Genomic DNA, 22,147 nt, shown 5'->3' on the forward strand with positions numbered 1-22,147 from the left:
TTTTTTTACGTCATCTTTTTCCACTGCAACTGGAGCTGCACTGATAGGGCTGTGCTGCAGCAGCCTCCCATTAAAGGCATCCCAGGAATCATGTGACCAGTCACATGATCACCGGGACCAATAGAAGCAGCAGTGCTGCCAATACCTCTATTCTATATACAGTGTTCATTGAGAAATGTGTTCGTGAGAGCAGAGAAGACAGAAGTGGTAAAAACTGCTTCTTTTTCTTTCTAGAGAATCGCACAGGCAGCTAACTTAAACTTGTGCCGTGGATATACTATAAATATACTCTGATTTAAGGACCTGTACTACCCGCCATATATAAAGTACTGTGCAAACGATTTAGGCAGTTTTGCAAAAATGCTGTAAATTAAGATTGCTTTAAAAAAAATAGAAGTGTTAGGCTACATTCACACGAGCGTGTCCTATTTGCGTACGCAAAAAAACAGACCATTTTTCCTGCATTTCATGTCTGCCTGCCTTTAGTGTGCATTGCGTATGGCATCAGTGTGCTTTGCGTGTGGCATCCATTTTTCACGTCTGTGGTTACCTGTGCAAGCGCTTTTTAAAAAAAATAATTCTCTGCATTTCTTCACCAACTGATGCGTGAAACACGGACAGCACACGGATGTCGTCCGTGTGCTGGGCGTGTTTTTTGTGCACTCATAGATTTCCATGGGTGACAACCTCTGCAAAAACGCACCAATATAGGACATGCAGTGAGTTTCACGCAACGTACACTCGCTGCGTGAAAACGCAAGCATTTCTGAATAGCCCCATTGAAATGTAGGGGTCTATGTGCTGTTAGTTATTTTAACGGACAGCACATGGACGAGGAACACGCTCACCTGAATGAGCCCTTAATAGCTTTTTTTTGTCAATTAACAAAATACAAAATGAATGAACAGAAGAGAAATCTAAATCAAAATTTGGTGTGACCTCCCTTTGTCTTCAAAACAGCATAAAATCTTCTAGGCACAAAGTCATGGATTTTGTAGAATTATAGCCAGGTGTATGATTAACTAATTATACCAAGCAGGTGATAATGATCATCATTTTCATATGTAGATTGAACACAGTAACTGAAACCACTGTGTAGGAGGCTTAAAACTAGGTGAAAAACTGCCAAACTCTGCTACCGAGGGGATGTTGTGTAAGACAGTTTCATGTCACAGGTCCACCATAGCAAGACTGAGCACAGCAAAAATACGCAAGGTAGTTATACATTGAGGACTGTAGACGCAGTTGTCGGCCAAGGAAACAGTGCAAAAGATCAAAGACATATCATGCTTACTTTCCTTTGAATTCGGAAGAAGTCCAGCAGTGCCATCAGCTCGGAACGGTCAGAAACCTGTGGGACCCAAGTACACCCATCTACTGTTCAAAGAAGTCTGGCCAGAAGTGGTCTTCATGGAAGAAATTTGGCCAAAAAGCCATACCTTCGACGTGAAAACAAGACAAAGTGACTCAACTATGTATGAAAACATAGGAACTGTGCAGAACAATGGCAGAAAGTGCTCTGCACTGATGAGTCATAATTTGAAATATTTTGCTGCAACAGAAGGCAGTTTTTTCGCCGAAAAGCTGGAGGGGGGTACAATAATGAGTGTCTGCATGCAACAGTGAAGCATGGTGGAGGTTTCTTGCAAGTTTGGGACTGCATTTCAGCAAATGGAGTTGGGGATTTGGTCAGGATGAATGGTGACCTCAATGCTTAGAAATACAGGCAGATACTTATCCATCATACAATACCATCAGGGAGGCTTTTGATTGGCTCCAAATTTATTTTACAGCAGGACAACAACCTCAAACATATAGCCAATGTCATTAAGGACTATATTGAAGAGCAAAGAGCCCTGGAAGAGATGATATGGCCCCCACAGAGCCCTGATCTCAACACCATTGAGTCTGTCTGGGATTACATGAAGAAACGGAAGGATTTGAGGAAACCTACATCCACAGAAGATCAGTGTTTAGTTCTACAAGATGTTTTGAACAACCTCACTGCAGAGTTCCTTCAAAAACTGTGTGCAAGTGTACCTAGAAGAATTGATGCTGTTTTGAAGACAAAGGGTGGTCACACCAAATATTGATTTGTTTTAGATTTCTCTTCTATTCATTCACTTAGCATTTTGTAAATTGATAAAAAAAACAATTAACTTTTTTGGAAGCATTCTTAGTTTGAAGCATTTTTCCACAACTGCCTAAAACTATTGCACAGTACTGTATATATATATATATATATATATATATATATATATATACAGCAAGAGGTCCTCAACCAGTTAAAGCCACAGTAGCCAGCCATTAGTACCTGAACCAGTCACAGTCACAACGCAATTGGCGTATCTTCCTCCCGGCTTGGCACTCCTTTGGAGGTAAAAGCAGATTATACCAGATATACCAAATTCAGGCACAAGATACATATATAAGTACTTAAGACTCTTTAAGAGTGGGGGTCACTGACAAATTCTTACAATGCCATAAAAAACGTCAACATGTTGGTAAGTTTTTAGTAAATGATTGTAATGACCATTGAATTCGCCTTTCCTAAATTGATTGGTTTGTTTACCTTCACAAAAAGTACACTTTTAGTTGAATTGTTTATCATGAGAGCTATTCTTAATAATGATGTTGTTCGCCTTTTACTATTTACTTTTGACAAATTCAGTATTACTAATCAGAAGCTTACATTTGCCAACATTCATTAATATCAAACATTAATTCAACATCAAACCTGGCTTTCTTGCTTAAGACTAACAGTTATATTCATCAAAGTGACTTATTTATCTCACATGCGATAAATAAGACATTGTGCTAACATATTCAATGAGGCTTATTCATTAGTGTCTAAATCATTGTTTGATGAATAAGCCCCACAGAATACTATAGAAAGACACCTTATTTACCTTACAAGAGATAATTAACAATCGCTGATGAATACACATCTAAGTACCATTCAGCCAGTAAAATAACTCATTACACCTTCCTGAATAGTATTTCTGGCAGCAACAAAAAAAACAAACAACTGTGATACTAGCAAAGAAAACGTTATGTATAGTCTGATGTCTTCCATAGTTTTGAAATTTTTCTGTACGATGACTGTTAGCGCCTAGAATGATTGATGAATTTCAATCCCTTATCATATAAATTATATTTATACTTTCAAGGTTCAGTTTTTTTTTCTTTTAGGTCATCAGTATATCATCGGTGCGGGTCCGACACCTGGACCCCGCACCAATAAGCCACTCCGGTGGCCTGCGGGATCGGATGTTATGGCACATAATGCTATGTACGAAGCCCAGAGGCAGTTGGCTCCATAAATATCATAGCGTCTGTGCTGCAGAACTGCAGGTCAGCTCCTATTCACTTGAATAGGAGAAGAGATGCAGTACTGCAGCTCGGCCGCTATTCCGTGGCCAGAGCTAAGTGCTTCCGGCATGTAGGTCCAGTGCACGGAGGCACCGAACCAACTGATCTGTGCAGGGATCGGGTGTCGGACCCCCACAGATCATGTACTGATGACCTATCGGGTGGATAGGTCATCAGTTCTCAGAAGGTGGAAAACCCCATTAGGCAAAAATTTGCGAATTCTAACTCGTGTCACGATTTTTGAAAAGTTGCTAGAAAATCTACTGTTAGCCCGAACCATTTACTATAATTTATGCTGTAAATTATAGCGCAAATCTATACCTGCTCATGGCAGGCGTAGATTTCAATTTCTACCACATGGACAGTTAAAGGAACAGTGTCATCACAAATTATTTTTTTATATGTTAAAGATGTTAGTGCTTTATTAAAAACGTTTATATTCATTTGTGTGTTTGTGTTTTACTTTTTCTTATTTTTACACTTTTTCTTCCCTATGGGGGCTGCCATTTTTTGTTCCATTTCTGTCTGTGTCGATTAACGACACATACAGACATGGAATACGGCAGCCACAGTCCCATAGGGACTGTGAACGGCTCCCGTCCCATTGACTTCCGTGTACGGCGTCTGTGTGGGAACTGCGCATGCGCCGCTCCCACACAGTCCAATTCGAAATTGGCGCCGTCCGGCGCCATTTTCCTGTGGACCGGAAGTCGCGGCCGGACAGTAATATTACTACTTCCGGTCGCGGCTTCCGGATTTGTGCACTTGGACAAGCGGCAGCAAACGGAGCGGACGGGCCGGAGGGAGCCGCGGCGGCAGGAGCAGGTAAGAGCTTTCAATGTATGTTCGTGTTTGTGTGTTTACTACTGTATGTAATTGGTGTCAGTGGTAGCAGTTAAAATATAACTTTTATTAATGAATAGACAGACAACAACAAAAGGTTAAAATTGTATCAAAGGACGGCTCGTATGTGTAGTAAAGATCAAAGTGCACGCACCCAGCACATCGCTGGACGCAATGAGAGAGACTGATTCGGCAGCTGCAGACTGCCGTTCATGAGATCAGTCCCACACAGTTAGAGCAAGTAACTAAGCCGTCAGTGATTATTAAGATGGCGATAGCCCCCCCGACATGTTTCGTTGCAGAAGCAACGTCCTCAGGGGATAACACGGGGCTAATGAGCGCGCGTGTGGATTCCTGCTCCTTATATAAACTCGTATGCCTGACGTATGTGTGACATGTGTGGCAACGGCTCTCCTATCTGCCAATCAGGCAGTCATAAATGACGAGCCCCCACGCCGAGGAGAGTGGCAAGGCAGGGAGCCAATAGAACACTGTGACATTGTGTCAAATCATAACGGGAGCTGCGCGCATGCGCACAGCAGCCGAAACGGGTAATTGTTATCCAGAGAGCTCCATATGCAGAAAGAGTGACACAAAGGGCAACCAATAGAGAGTCCAGAACGGCGCTCAAATGAGGTGCACCAATCAAACAAGTAGATGACGCCGGGATCCTCAATAAGTGGTGGCAATAGATGCCACACAAGAATAGTGCATAAATCACGTAACAATTACAATATGAACGTCACAGTATCCGCAGAGAGAGCACAAATACAATCACGAGTGTCACACATAAGATAAATATACACAAGTGCATAGTAAGAAATGTTCCCAAAGGAGTCTAATAAACAGAACTAGATAGTAGGGAAGAGCAGGGAGCAGATGAAGTTGTCTGTTGTGTGAATGACAACAATCAATAGTAATACCTACCGAACGTTAATGTAGTATAGCTAGATATGCATAAAGACTATATGAGTAGTAGTCAGTGTGTCTCATGAACTGTCAGACCGACAGAGGTATCACATGAAAGAAAGAGGGATATTCAGCAAGAATAGTATATACAGCAAGAAAGGTTTACTGCAAGGGAAGAAGATAGTTTAGTATTTTTTACAGGAAGGCCATAAAGGTAAAACCCTCATTAAGGCCATTGGGGCTCAAAGAGCCAAGCCTATGTATCCATCGAGCCTCCTCCTGCAGTAGTCTCTTATCTAGGTTACCAGCCCTAGGGCCAAGTTTTAATTGCGTAATGCCCCAGAATTGAAGGACCTTAGAATCACCCCCATGAACAGATCTCACATGTCTCGAAATGGAGGTGTCCTCTTTCATATTAACACTGCTGATATGTCTGGAGATCCTTCTCCTGAGTTGCTGAGTGGTCTTGCCAACATACAATTTGGGGCACGGGCATCTGGCAACATATACAACATCAGTGGTTTGGCAATTGATAAAGTGTCTGATGGTAAATTGACAACCGTTTAGGTTGTTGGTGAAACACTTGGTCTTAGGCATGTATATGCAGAAGGAACATCTGCCACAGGGGAAAGATCCCACTGTGGGAGATGAAAGCCATGTATCACGAGGGATGAGTGGTCTGGAGTAATGACTCCGCGTTAGGAATTCACGAAGATTTCTACCACGTCTGAAGGTCACATTCGGAATGTCGGAAATAGCGTCCGCTAAATCCGGATCAGACCGTAAAATAGCCCAGTGCTTCTTTAGAATCTCAGAGACCTGAGTGGAACAGGTGTCAAAATTACCAATACACCTGATGTTGGAAGTTTCAGATCTTTCCTCTATTTTAGTTCTGCCATAGAGCAGTTCCTCTCTAGGGGTGGCCTTAGCTCTAGCATAAGCTCGATGTAGAATTTTTTTGGGGTAGCCTCTTGCCAAAAATTTATGGAAGAGGGTGTCACATTCTAATTTAAAAGTGTGTTCCTCGGAACAGTTCCTTCTGGCCCTGAGGTACTGACCAATGGGTATTCCCCTCTTAAGTGCTGGTGGATGAAAGCTGCCATACTGTAAAAAGCTATTGGTAGCGGTCTTTTTTCTAAAGACATTAGTGTGGACACCCCCACCAGAATCCAGAGAGATCTGAAGATCAAGAAAGTCAATGGTGTTTTTATTTATGTGGTGAGTGAATTTCATGCCAATGTCATTGTGATTAAGTATATCCATAAAATCAAGAAAGAGTGTAGTGTCACCATCCCAGAAGATCAGTATATCATCAATATACCTCCCCCAGAATAGTATAGACCAGGGGATATTTCAGAGTCTGACGTATCTGGAACAGACGACTCGAGACCAGCCTCTGATGACAACAGGCTGGGAGCAAAACGTAAAATCAGAGGCAATAAATACAATCCGTCTAAGAGAACACCAGCTGCATCTCAAAAATTCTCTGCACCATGTTCGCCTCACAGTGGACAACGTCCAATTTCATCTACTTCGTTTACACCATCAGTCTCGTCTCTGGCTCGCCCCTCCTTTACGACCATGACTACAAACATTCCATTGACCCCAAATATCATGGGGACAATTTCAAGTGTAGACGTCCTAGGGAGAAATCCTATATCTACATCTGCCACCAGTTCCCTGATGAGTGGTCCCCCGAATGCTTTCCCTTTTTTAGGGACACATCATACCCCATGGAATCAACCAAAATAACACCAGCTAATGACACCTCAGACGATTTACAGATTTGTAATCTTTCCTCTGTACAGTTAAGTCCCCATCAAGAGACACTTCTACGGAGGGGTCTCTCCTATACTCCCACTTTTGCTTTTGATGAGTTCTCCTGGGTTAAGGATATTCATCTTTTTGCCAGAAAACTGGCATTGCATAAATATTTTAAGACCAAGACCAGTGATGAACATTCCATGGACCTCAATGAACGTAGGACATTACAGGTCCTTGAGGACCTGTCTGATGAAAACGAACATCGCATTAGTTCAGCCACCGGCCCTTTCTCTTCCTTAAAACCTCGATCAAGGATGACTCCTCCTTTTGCACAATAAGCACACATCGACGTTTTTGTCAAACTAGTGAGCTCTGAATTGGGGAAACTAAAAGCCAACAAACATGGCACCAATAATTTGAATAAAATGGAACAAGATGCTTTAGATACTCTGTGTAATAACAATGAAATTATTATAAAATCCTCAGATAAGGGTGGTAATATTGTTATCATGGATCGTATTTTTTATGCATCCATGGTACACAAATTACTTGATGACAGATCCACATATGTCATCTTGGAAAGTAACCCTACGAATCTCTTTACATCTGAGCTACCCTCCTTATTGGACGATGCTAAATCTAGGCAACTTATCACTCCGGACGAATTCAAGTTCCTGTACAATTCCACTCCGACTATCTCAACTTTTTATGCACTCCCAAAGATTCACAAGGATACCAGACCAGTTCCTGGGAGACCTATTGTCTCTGGAAATGACAACCTGACACAGGGCATCAGCACATATGTTGATGAAATGTTGGCACCTTTTGTTAAAGCTTTACCCTCTTTTTTGAGGGACACTAAGGACACCCTCACCAGAATCCAGGGGATCAATGTCACTGACACCACTTTTATTGCCACTGTGGATGTAGAATCACTCTACACTAATATTAAGCATGATTTGGGTCTACAGGCGGTACAGTATTTTTTGAACACCAAGGGAATACAATTTCAGGCACACAACACTTTGATACTTTCTCTTCTCAAATTCTTACTCACCCACAATTATTTTTTATTTGATGGCAAATTCTACCATCAGGTAAAAGGCACAGCTATGGGCACAGTTTGCGCACCCACATATGCAAATTTATTTCTAGGGTGATGGGAAGACACTTTTATTTTTAACGAAGATTTACTTTTTTTCACATGTCACATACTATTCTGGGGGAGGTATATTGATGATATACTGATCTTCTGGGATGGTGACACTACACTCTTTCTTGATTTTATGGATATACTTAATCACAATGACATTGGCATGAAATTCACTCACCACATAAATAAAAACACCATTGACTTTCTTGATCTTCAGATCTCTCTGGATTCTGGTGGGGGTGTCCACACTAATGTCTTTAGAAAAAAGACCGCTACCAATAGCTTTTTACAGTATGGCAGCTTTCATCCACCAGCACTTAAGAGGGGAATACCCATTGGTCAGTACCTCAGGGCCAGAAGGAACTGTTCCGAGGAACACACTTTTAAATTAGAATGTGACACCCTCTTCCATAAATTTTTGGCAAGAGGCTACCCCAAAAAAATTCTACATCGAGCTTATGCTAGAGCTAAGGCCACCCCTAGAGAGGAACTGCTCTATGGCAGAACTAAAATAGAGGAAAGATCTGAAACTTCCAACATCAGGTGTATTGGTAATTTTGACACCTGTTCCACTCAGGTCTCTGAGATTCTAAAGAAGCATTGGGCTATTTTACGGTCTGATCCGGATTTAGCGGACGCTATTTCCGACATTCCGAATGTGACCTTCAGACGTGGTAGAAATCTTCGTGAATTCCTAACGCGGAGTCATTACTCCAGACCACTCATCCCTCGTGATACATGGCTTTCATCTCCCACAGTGGGATCTTTCCCCTGTGGCAGATGTTCCTTCTGCATATACATGCCTAAGACCAAGTGTTTCACCAACAACCTAAACGGTTGTCAATTTACCATCAGACACTTTATCAATTGCCAAACCACTGATGTTGTATATGTTGCCAGATGCCCGTGCCCCAAATTGTATGTTGGCAAGACCACTCAGCAACTCAGGAGAAGGATCTCCAGACATATCAGCAGTGTTAATATGAAAGAGGACACCTCCATTTCGAGACATGTGAGATCTGTTCATGGGGGTGATTCTAAGGTCCTTCAATTCTGGGGCATTACGCAATTAAAACTTGGCCCTAGGGCTGGTAACCTAGATAAGAGACTACTGCAGGAGGAGGCTCGATGGATACATAGGCTTGGCTCTTTGAGCCCCAATGGCCTTAATGAGGGTTTTACCTTTATGGCCTTCCTGTAAAAAATACTAAACTATCTTCTTCCCTTGCAGTAAACCTTTCTTGCTGTATATACTATTCTTGCTGAATATCCCTCTTTCTTTCATGTGATACCTCTGTCGGTCTGACAGTTCATGAGACACACTGACTACTACTCATATAGTCTTTATGCATATCTAGCTATACTACATTAACGTTCGGTAGGTATTACTATTGATTGTTGTCATTCACACAACAGACAACTTCATCTGCTCCCTGCTCTTCCCTACTATCTAGTTCTGTTTATTAGACTCCTTTGGGAACATTTCTTACTATGCACTTGTGTATATTTATCTTATGTGTGACACTCGTGATTGTATTTGTGCTCTCTCTGCGGATACTGTGACGTTCATATTGTAATTGTTACGTGATTTATGCACTATTCTTGTGTGGCATCTATTGCCACCACTTATTGAGGATCCCGGCGTCATCTACTTGTTTGATTGGTGCACCTCATTTGAGCGCCGTTCTGGACTCTCTATTGGTTGCCCTTTGTGTCACTCTTTCTGCATATGGAGCTCTCTGGATAACAATTACCCGTTTCGGCTGCTGTGCGCATGCGCGCAGCTCCCGTTATGATTTGACACAATGTCACAGTGTTCTATTGGCTCCCTGCCTTGCCACTCTCCTCGGCGTGGGGGCTCGTCATTTATGACTGCCTGATTGGCAGATAGGAGAGCCGTTGCCACACATGTCACACATACGTCAGGCATACGAGTTTATATAAGGAGCAGGAATCCACACGCGCGCTCATTAGCCCCGTGTTATCCCCTGAGGACGTTGCTTCTGCAACGAAACATGTCGGGGGGGGCTATCGCCATCTTAATAATCACTGACGGCTTAGTTACTTGCTCTAACTGTGTGGGACTGATCTCATGAACGGCAGTCTGCAGCTGCCGAATCAGTCTCTCTCATTGCGTCCAGCGATGTGCTGGGTGCGTGCACTTTGATCTTTACTACACATACGAGCCGTCCTTTGATACAATTTTAACCTTTTGTTGTTGTCTGTCTATTCATTAATAAAAGTTATATTTTAACTGCTACCACTGACACCAATTCTATGGTGGCTGGGAAATTGGGACCTCTGTGCCTCGGCACATTTTTTTCTCATTGTTCATTTATCCCTGCCAGCCACTAGGGGTCTTCCTTTTGTTTTTCATACTACTGTATGTAAACCTACTACGCTGTGTGTTAGCTCAAAAAATGGCGACACACAGTGTAGGAGGTTACACCGTTCAAACCCCTCGTTTATCCCGGCACTAGCCAGGATAAAGGAGGGGGGGATGCTGAGAGCTCACTAGAGCGAGGGCTTTTAACCCAATGTTGCAATGCTGCAATTTTGGGAACTAGCTCCATCTAGTGACCAAAAATGGGTAGTATTATAAATTAGAAATAATTTATAATATTTCCTGACTCGCGAAAAAAATAAAAAAAATTTGAACAATGTTTAATCACCCACACACTAAATGTTTAATTTTTTTTAAAAAAACATGTTTTTCTGGCAACACATTCCCTTTAAAGATGTGGCAAATTTGGAAAATTTTATGCCAATGCACTTCATATTAAGTCTGGCATATGAAACACCAGTCTTAACAAATCTCCCCCAGGTGGTGAAGACAGGAGCTCTGGCTTGTCGCATAAGGTCTGTATGAGCAGTTGTCACGAACCTGGCTGAACGTATAGGATTCCTTTTTGCCAATTTAGGGTTAGTGGTAGTATTGCCGAGGCACGAAGTCTAACAGGTGCCTATATTTCCGGGAAGGACCACCATGGCCTCACCCCACTCCCGCTGCAAACTTTCCTCTTCTCAGCGTCTCCTTTGTCCAGGTCAATGCGTCAAAGTGCAAATTGCTGCCTGCCCTGACCTTTGCTAGCATTAACCATGTAATTTGCCTACTGTTTAGGTACTTTGTCTGTTCATGTCAGCCTTTGCCAATGGAGACTACTCTTGGGGAAGGGACCTGGGGAGTCATAGCAGCCAAGTCCAGATATCTGTATGAAGGTTAAAGGGTGAACACCTGGGAATCACTTAGACTCTGCTCGCTGGATTATCCCCCAAAAAAAATCTGTTGACAACACAGTTGGTTCAAACCACCCACTGTTGTCCTCATGACACCCCGCAAGGCGGTATGGGCTTAGCTGCCAGGGACTTGCAGGTCATGGCCCTCTAGCTGCCCACTTAAGTAGTTGGAGACAGGCAAATGACTTTTTGAGGATGCAGTGCTAAATTGAGATCAAAGAGAAAAGTAAAAAGAAGACGAGGTCAGAGTCATAAGTCATGGTTCCAAAATGAGTCAGGATGGGATCTAGTACTTTTCTGTGGCAAACATGGTAATTAGGTTCTTGGCGTCATTTTGTTACAGCGGTAACGTGTATATTGTTTGACTATTTTAGAACAGTGACTAGTACTTCACTTTTACCTACCTGCTCCTGTCCTACAAGGAGTGTGAAAAGATGTTGCAATTTATTTTCTTTGAATTGGGTTGTTTCTGAAGCATGCGTATGGATTGCACAGTTTCAGAAATTTCGGCAATAAATATCCCCCATGTGAGCTTAGATGGGAAGGGCAGTATGACTCCTAGACAGGGTAGTCTTTTTTTTCTTTTTTTTAACAACCCAACCAAAAATCATAGACAGACAAAATTGTTTACAGGTGAATAGGAAAGCCAAAATTAATCATAAAGATTATAAGTAATAGATATTTAAACCTTTCCCTGCCAAGGACGTAACTCATACCTACTCACAGGCAGGCACTTCCTTAGTCAAAAATGTATTTGATACATCTTTGCTAGCAACAGCTATAAGGGTACAATCATACGGCTTAGCAAAATACGTCTGAAAATACGGAGCTGTTTTCAGGCGAAAACAGCTCCTGATAATCAGACGTTTTTGTAGCAACTCACGTTTTTCGCGGTATATTTTACGGATATTATTGGAGCTGTTTTTCAATGGAGTCAATGTAAAACGGCTCCAAAAACATCCCAAGAAGTGACATGCGTCTTTTTACGTGCCGTATTTTGAAAGCGATGCGTAAAATTACACCTCGTGGGAACAGAACACCGTAAAACTTATTGCAAGCAATGGACAGATGTTTGTAGGTGTATTAGGGGCGTTTTTTCAGGCGTAATTCGAGGCGTAAAACGCCCGAATTATGTCTGAAAACAGAGCGTGTGAACATACCCTCACTCAGGATGGATCATAGCTAGAATTGTGATAGCAGGCTTGTTTGAAAGCTATAATCCATCTTGAGTTAGGGCAGGTTGGAATAGGAGCTGCATATATTTGCAGTTGCCATTTCGGATCGCGACAAAACATGAAATTTGATGCAATGTGTGAACATAATAAGACATTTATTATAGGAAAAAACTGAAAACATTAAAAAAAGTACACATATTTGGAATCACCATGTTCAAAATGATCCAAACTATGAAAATATCTCGTTATTTTTCCCACACAGTGAACACCGTGTAAAAAAAACAGCTTTTCTAGAATTGCTCTTTTTTGGTCGCCAACCCTCGCAAAACATAGAATAAAAAGTGATCAAAAAGTTGCATGTACCCCAAAATTGCACCAATAAAAACGAAAGTGTGGGATGTCTTGTTTACAAAAAACAAGACATCCTACAGCTTTTTTGACGGAAAAAGGAAAAAGTTATGGCTCTCTCAGAATTTGGCGACACAAATAATAAATAATTAAAAAAATTTATTTATTGTGCAAATGCTGTAAAACATAAAAAATATATACATATTTTATCGCCGTAATCGTATCAACGCGTAGAATAAAGTAAAAATGTCATTTACAGCCCACGGTGAACACTGAAAAAAGAAAGAATAGAAAACAATGTCAGAATTGCTGGTTTTTGGTTACCTTACTTGCTAAAAAAAAGAAATAAAAAGTGATTAAAAAGGCGCATGTACCCCAAAATGGTACCAATGAAAACTACAGATTGTCCTGCAACAAATAAGCTCTCACACAGCTCTGTTGACGAAAAAATTAAAAAGTTCTGCTCCTCAGAATATGACGAAACAAAATGTGCAGAGTGTGTTCCACATAAGATTGCAGTGCAACACTGGCCACATATCTGTGGATTATTATTTATTTACTGCCTTATTATACCACCCTATTATGCCCTGATATACTCCGCACAGCTTACATGAGCCACCACATTATAAATTGAAATACCAGTAATATCCCAAATAGAACTACTACCCAGCAAAATCCGCACTCCAAAAGGCAAATGGCGTTCCCTCCCTTCTGAACCCTACAGTGTGCCCAAACAGCCGTTTGCTTCCACATATATGGCATTCCCATACCCGGGAGAACCCGCTTAACAGTTTATGAGGTATTTGTCTGCAGTGGCACAAACTGGGCACAACATATTGTGGCCTAAAATGAAAATTTTTACTTTGCACCATCCGCTGTACTTAATTTCTAATAAAAAAAACAAACCTGTGGGGTCAAAATGCTCTCTACGCCCCATAAAAGATTCCTTGAGGGGTGCAGTTTTCAAAATGGAGGTCACTACTTCTTTTACTATTTGACCTCAGAGCGCTGCATCTATGGGCCAATGCTGCGATCATCACCAAAATAGGCCTCGAATGCGCATTGTGTTCTTTCACACCTAAGCCCTGTCATACGTCCAGGCAAATGATATATGCCTTGAGGGGTGTAGTTTCCAAATTGGGGTCACCTCTCAGGGTTTTCCACTGTATTCTGTTACCTAAATGAGCTCTGCAAATGCGAAATGCGAACACCATTCCAGCAAAATCTGCATTCTAAAAGCCAAATGGTGCTCCTTCCAATTTCAGCTCAGCCATGTGCCCAAAGAGTGGTTAAGGGCACATATGGGATATTGGCAAGAGAAATTGAGTAACAAATTGTGTGGTGTTTGTTCTCCCAATACCCCTTGTGAAAATCAACAATTGAGAGCTAAAACTACATATTTTTGGGAAAATACTTTTTAAATTTTCACTGCCTAATTCTAATAAAATCTTAGATATGATCGTTATTAGCTGGATCCCGTGGATCAGAGACACACATATAGGACCAGCTTTTTGCTAGATAGAGAGAAAAAAGAGAGAGAAGCGCTTCATGTGTGGGGACCCTTGATCACAGAGGGGGGGGGGGGGGGTGGGGGGGTGTTTCAGTTATTAGTCTCGGGTAAGGAGAAGTTGGCACCACTGTAATATGTATCCACAGCTGAGGTGTGAAATGGTATAGGATCAGTGGTTCCTATGCCTACTTTGTATGGTGCTCAGCATAAAGACATGACACACTGACATATGTTGTGATAAAAGAGATGAAACAGCGGCACTCACCTATCCAGTAGAGAAAAACTTTTATTTCAGCATACAAAAAGATTAAAAAGTGCTTCCTAGGGAGGACAAGACAGAAAACATCGTAGGTTACAGCCTGTTTATTGCTCGCCAGGGCTTCTACTGACCTATGATGATGTCTGTCTTGTCCTCCCTAGAAAGCACATTTTAAACTTTTTGTATGCTGAAATAATAGTTTTTCTCTACTGGATGTGTGAGTGCCGCTGTTTTATCTCTCTTATCACAAGTGTTGCAGTAATGCTCACCTTTTTTTAACTTGCAGTGAGGCGCAACTACTTAACACATGTTATAGCCAAAGTATCTCATCCACAGAACTGTCTGCATTGAGTCGTTCCCGGGTCTCTCGAAGGGAGTCAGTAATTCAATAGGAATAAAAATGTTTAAAATTAGAAGTTACTCTGAGACTCTCTGTGACGCTGTTCTTCAGGGAAAAATGCAAAGGCTCTTTTGTCTTTGTGTGTAAAAGAGTTTTAAATTACATAAAAGAACATAAACGCAGTGCACAAGATCACGCGTTTTGAGACCGAACCGGGCTCTTCATCAGATACAACAAATCAAGTTTAATGATTTAACATCCAATAGTCTATTTAAATGGACACTAACCTTTCAAACTACTCACGCTGATCTAATAGTATATATGATATAAAACAGCTCTGTAATTCAGCTACTGCCAAGATTCAGTTGTTTCATTTATGCAAACTCCATAACTTTCAATAGAGATTGGAAGGGGAGCAGGCGGAGAGAGCAGAGATAGTGACTCAGCACGATACGCTGCATGTAAGTCTATGGAGGAGGGAGGGGCGAGCAGTAGTTGAAAGTCCAGCACTGGGGTGAGATTTACTTCTTACCAACAGCATCTCTATGTGTTTCTTTCTGCTCCTGCTTCATCCCCTGCTCGAAAAATTTTGACTCAAAGATAACGTCTTCTCTGATTGGAGTTGTTCACTTTCTCTTTTCCTCTCCATCTGCCCCAGACCATCATAATGACTTCTTCGAGCTATGACTCGTCTCTGTACAGTTTGCTGCCCAGATATCTTTGGCTCCTTGCTTTTCCAGCATCCACCCTCTACACAAACTCCTACTGTTACTCTAAATACTATTCCTATTTCTGCCCCATTACTGTATCTACTGTTCTTCAGAAATAAATGGAAATAGCCCCAATACACATACCCCCCCCAAAAAAAGGTGTGTGCATGTATGTATATGTGCATATAGGAGACAGCATATCTCTAGCACTACGACCCTATAGCAATGGATAGGATTAGATACAGTGGCTCAGCAGACAGTATCACACATGATAGGATTAGATATAGTGGCTCAACAGACAATACCACACATGATAGGATTAGATATAAGGCCCAGCAGATAGTATCACACATGATGGAATTAGATACAGTAGCTCAGCAGACAATATCACACACTATAGGATTAGATACAGTGGCTCAGCAGAAGAGTATCGCACATGATAGGATTAGATACAGTGGTTCAGCAGACAGTATCACACATGATAAGATTAGATACAGTGGCTAAGCAGACAGTATCACACATGATAGGATTAGATATAGGGCCCAGCTCACTGACATTGCAACTCCAGAGCTGGACCCAGGAAATGTAAGAATAATAATTGTTTTGCTTTTTTATGTATTACTAATTATTTTTTGTGTGTTTGTGATTTTTTTTACAGGTTCGGTCATTAGACTACTTCGGATTCGAGGACTATTCAATGACGGCGTTTTATTTATTCTCAATAAAATGGTTAATGAGGGTTGTGTGGGATTTTTATTTCAATAAAATATTTTTCCTATGTCTTTGTATTTTTCCAAACTTTATTACTACCGCCTTAGTAATTGCCGCTGGCTGATTAACAACGTCCATTACTAAGGTGAGACTTTATCTTAGACATAAAGAGGCTAACACTCACCCCCATTATTTCCCCGGTACCCATCGCCACCAGGGGTACCGGGAAGAGCTGGGTATGATCCAGTGCCCGACCATCTGTAGTGATGGAGGGGCACTGGTGCGACCACAGGCTGGTATTATTAGGCTGGGAAAGCCCCAAAACAGTGGCCCTTCCCACCCTGGTAATGCTAGCCTGCTGCGGCTATGTTGTATCTGGCTGGTTATAAAAATGGGGGGGACCCCATGTTGTTCTTTCCAATTATTTTTTTATTTATTTTATTAAAAATGACGTGGGGTAATTTTTCATAACCAGCCAGATACAACACAGCAGCAGCCTAGCATTACCAGAGTGGGAAGGGCCACTGTGTTTGGCCTTTCCCAGCCTAATAATACCTGCATGCGGCCGTCACTACAGATGTTCGGGTACTGGATTGTACCCTGCTCTTCCCGGCACCCCTGGTGTCGGTGGGTACCGGGGTAATGGGGGTTAGTTTTAGCCTCTGCACGGCTAACGCTAAGCCCCACCTTAGTAATGGATGCTGTCAATCAGCCAACAGCTATTAATAAAGCAATCTACCCATGGAGAAATAGGGAAAGACAGGCGACAAAACGCAAAACCACACCTACATATCAAGGAGGGAAGAGATCTAAAAATAATCTTAAGGTAATTAATTTGTCTGCGCGTGTCCTCTCTAACACACAGCGTTACATACTAAATAAGGGGCTTACTTTTCCCCCGATTAACTCTTTTGATTTTTTCACAGCAATGAAGGACCTATATCTATTCTCACGCAAATTGATTATAAAAAAACTCCACAGTAGGGGAGAAATAGATGTGGGATTAAATAGTGCTATGGAAAGAGAAGCTTTATTGGCCCTTGAAGATTTATTGCAAGAACAAACTTCTATTGAACAAGGTAGGTTCCCAGTTTCCGTGCTACCCAGATCAGCGAGGTTCCCCCCCTTGTCTATCTGCTCACAAGCTGAGATTTTCACCAAATTGGTGTTTAATGACTAAACAAATTTAGATAAATAAGCAGTATGACAATTTAACAGCATCTCAACGTGTGGCCCTGAAGGAGTTACAATCTTACGATGATGTAGTTTACAATGCAGCAGACAAGGGGGGCAACATCGTTATCTGGCCGGTAAAACAATATGAAAGGGAAGTTTTTTGCCAACTTAGAGATAAACTTACCTATTCTAAGTTGGAATACAACCCGGTGGGTGCCTTCTCCATTGAACTAGTGAAGATTGTGAATGCGGCCCATGAAAAAGGGATAATCCCTAAGAACGTTTTTAACGGTCTGATTGTTAAATATCCCAAAATCCCTACTCTTTACCTACTCCCGAAGGTCCACAAAAGTCTTGTGGACCCTCCAGGATGACCCATTGTGTCGGGGTTGGGAGGACTATGCGATCCAGTGTGTAAGTTTATTGATTTTTACCTGAAGCCACTGGTTGAATGTTTACCCTCCTATGTGAAGGATACTACTGATGTATTAACGAGACTTGATGGGATATCTCTCGAGCCAGATATGTTTCTGGTGACAGCTGATGTGGAGTCCCTTTACATCAGTATCCGACACAATGATGGCATCAATGTGGTCCGCCTTTTTCTGGAGCTGAACAACTGGGACAGCCAAGTATGTGACCTTATAGTGGAACATTTAGAGTATATTCTAACTCATAACCTTTTTGTTTTTAAGGATGTGTTCTATTTACAAAGGCAGGGCACTGCCATGGGGGCGGCATGTAAACCGTCATATGCGAACCTGTTTCTCGGATCATGGTAAAGGCAGGTTCTGCACGGTGGTGGTGCCCATGCCGCTGACCATGTGCAGTGTTGGTTACGTTACATTGACGACCTACTGATAATTTGTCAGGGGACTGAGGCGGCGCTCTTGCGGTTTATGCAGGAGCTGAACGCCAATGATCTCAATATCAGACCTACTTACATTTTTGCCAAACAAAGGGTTGATTTCCTAGATATATCTATTGAGATAGATACAGAGGGAGTATTACAAACGGACGTGTTTAGGAAGGATACGTCAACAAACTCCCTCTTACACGCCACTTCGGCACATGTATACTCCACAATCAAGGCTGTCCCAGTTGGTCAATTCCTCAGAATGAGGCAGATCTGTTCATCAGAAATTAAATTTGAGAACCAATCCAGGGACTTAGAGCAAAGATTTAGGGAGAGAGGGTACAGTCGCAGGTGCATTAAACAGGGATACAGATGAGCCAAAGTCACTGAATGAAAACAATTATTACATCCTTTAGGAATTAGGAACAAAGAGAAGGACAAGTATACCATTAGATTTATTTCAACCTTCAACAATCAATGGCAATCTATGCGGTCCATAATTAAAAAACATTGGCCCATTTTACAGGCGGAACCGACCTTGGTGTCTACTTTACCAGCTAACCCCCAAATGACAACTTGGAGGAGTAAAAATCTCAAAGACATATTGGTTAGAAGTCATCATGTACCCAAACAAATTGTAACGTCTATGGCCACGGCCCGTCGTTCGGACTTACCCCTCGACGGCCGTGGCCATGGACATCCGAGTTGCTTGCAGCGTCGTCCTCCTGTGAGGTGCCGGCACTCACTTCCGGATATCGAGACTGTCTCCGGAGGGCGCGCGCCCGTGCGTGCACGGTCTTGAAGGGCCAGTGCGCGCATAATTGCTGGAAGTCTGCAATCTAGCCCAGATTGCTCTGGGCTATAAAAGGGGCTCTGCCCTCTTGTTCGTTGCCAGAGCGTTGTTCGTTACCCAAAGTTTGTTGTGCTAATGGTCCCCTAGTGTCTTCCAGTTACCTAGTGTTCCCTGTTCCTTTATCCTGTATCCTGTTCCCGTGCTATCCTGATCTAGTGCTGTGCTGAGCTGTTGCCGTTTTGTGCTGCATTCCATGCCTGTTCTGCTACACCACGCCTGACGTCTACCTGCCGCCTGGTCCCAGCCATGCCTGCCTTGCTACTGTCTACATTGCCTCAGGTATCCTCTCTGAACTATAGACTCTGTACTTTACCTGTTTGGCCAGCTGCCATCCCGCTACATGGTACGGCCCAGTGGGTCCACAACCCACATCATGACACAAATAAGCCCCTTCTCAACATGGGGTCCAATTCATGGCTGTTATCCATGTGGCGACTGCGAGGCATGGGCAAATATAATATGGGCAACTTCCTTTGAACCTGTGAGTGGTGGATGAAAGTTTAAGATCCTGCAGTACATATCTTGTAGTACTACCTATGTGATTTACTATGCTACATGTGGTTGCCCCAAAGTTTATGTGGGCTTAACATCGAGACAATTAAGAATCCGAATCTGGGAACATGTGAGGGATATTGCGTCCGCATAAGAGATCAAGGATTTAACTTTACTGAAAACTATCCCTAAGCATTTTAAATTACATCATGGGTGTGACCCAAAAACCTTCAAAGCCTGGGGGATAGATAGAGTACACTGTGGTGTCAGAGGAGGAGATACGAAGACTTTATTGGCCCAAAAGGAATGTAGGTGGATCACGATCCTTGGTGCCATGACCCCTTTGGGTCTTAGTAAAAAACTGAGTTTTGCAGCCTTCCTGTAATTTTTCTCTCCCTTTTTAATCCATTGTTTGACCACCGATAAGCCTTTTCACGGCGGTTATTAGTGGGCTTTATTCTGATGCAATAGCCTTTCTACGTCTCTGCATCAGAATAAAGTAAACAGAGCAGGGAGCTGTCAAATCTCCCTGCTCTCAGCTGCCAGAGGTAGCTGAGGGCTAGGGACATCCCTGCTCGAACGTGTGAGATCAATATTAGTATCAATCTCACCCGTTTAACCCTTCAGATGCGGTGCTCAATAGCGTGCACCGCATCTGAGTGGTTTTGGAGAGAGGGAGGGAGCTCCCTCTCATCCAACTGACACCCGGCGATAAGATCGCCGAGTGTCTGTTTCTCCGATGGCAGCCGGGGGCCTAATAAAGGCCCCCAGGTCTGCCTGTAATGTATGCCTGCTAGGCTATGCCAGAGGCATGACCTAGCAGATGCATGTCCGTTTTAAACGGACAGGCAGTAATACACTGCAATACAAAAGTATTGCAGTGTATTATTATAGCGATCGGAGGATCGCAAATTAAAGTCCCCTAGTAGGACTAGTATAAAAGTAAAAAAAACAACACTTTTTCCCCTTACAAAATGCTTTACTATTAAAAAAAAACAATAAAGCAAAAAAGTCACACATATTTGGTATTGCCGCGTCCATAACGACCCTGACTATAAAGCTGTTATATTATTTAACCCACACGGTGAACGCCGTAAAAAAATAAAATAAAAAACAATGGAAAAATTGCTGTTTTCTGTTAATCCTGACTTAAAAAAATGTGATAAAAAGTGATAAAAAAGTCGTATCTACTCTCAAATGGTACCAATAAAAACTACAAGTTGTCCCGCAAAAAAAAAGCCCTCATAAAACTGCATCGGCGGAACAATAAAATAGTTATGGCTCTTCAAATATGGAGACGCAAGAACAAATAATTTTGAAAAAAAGGTGTTTTTACTGTGCAAGTAGTAAAACACACAAAATCTATACAAATTTGGTATCTTTGCAATTGTAACAACCCATTGAATAAAGTTATTGTGTTATTTATACCACACGATAAACAACGTAGATTTAGGGCGCAAAAAAAATAGTGCTGAAATTTCAGGTTTTCTTCTACCCCCCCCCAAAAAAAAAGTTAATAAAAGATAATGAATAAATGTTATGTACCCCAAAATGTTATTAAAAAGTAGAACTTGTCCCGCAAAAAACAAGACCTTTTACAGCTATGTCGACGCAAAAATTAAAAAGTTATAGCTCTTCGAATGTGACGATGGAAAAACGTAAAAAAATAGCTTGATCATTAGGGCCCAGAATGCAAGCAGGGGGAAGGGGTTAACTTGTTTTTCTTGATTAGTATTTTTTATTATTTGAACTTTTTTATTAATGCCCTGTTTTTGTTTAGGCCCAGATCTGGACTTTAGATATCATGGCACTCTGATCCTCACGGTGTATACGATGCTATGCCATCACTGTGGACGTTTGGACGTCTTGTGAACAAAACTCCCAATGAACTATAAAAAATCTTTAGTTCCCCAAGACATTACAAAGTGAAAATTTATTGGGTGATATAGTGGTTTTCTATCTATTTATGTGATGCATTTGTCTGTGATTATACATATTTGCCATTTCTGATTTAGTTTATGAATATATTATCACGGTTATAATATTCTTCTTTCTATTTGATGTTTTTCTCAGTGCTTTTATGCACCTTAAGCAGTGTTTTTTCTTTTTTTCTGCGATTTATTTGTCGCCTTATTTACTTTTCACAATGAGGGTTTAATGTTTTATACGGCACGGTCACATCTTTATTTACTATTATATTGTATTTTTGTATTTATTCACTTTTATTTTTTACACATTTGAGAAGTATTATTTCATACTTCTACTTAATTACACATACTTTATCACTTCACATATACATACTGTCACGGCGCGGGGTGTGGACCCACTGGGCCATATCGCCTAGCAGGATAGCAGCTGGCCAACTAGGTACAAAACAATGTCTATAGTCTAGAACGGGTACCTGAGGCAATGTAGACAGTAGCGGAGACACAACTTGAC

Source organism: Rhinoderma darwinii, chromosome 4 (assembly GCF_050947455.1).
Source record: "Rhinoderma darwinii isolate aRhiDar2 chromosome 4, aRhiDar2.hap1, whole genome shotgun sequence".
In the NCBI taxonomy this organism is placed as follows: domain Eukaryota; kingdom Metazoa; phylum Chordata; class Amphibia; order Anura; family Rhinodermatidae; genus Rhinoderma; species Rhinoderma darwinii.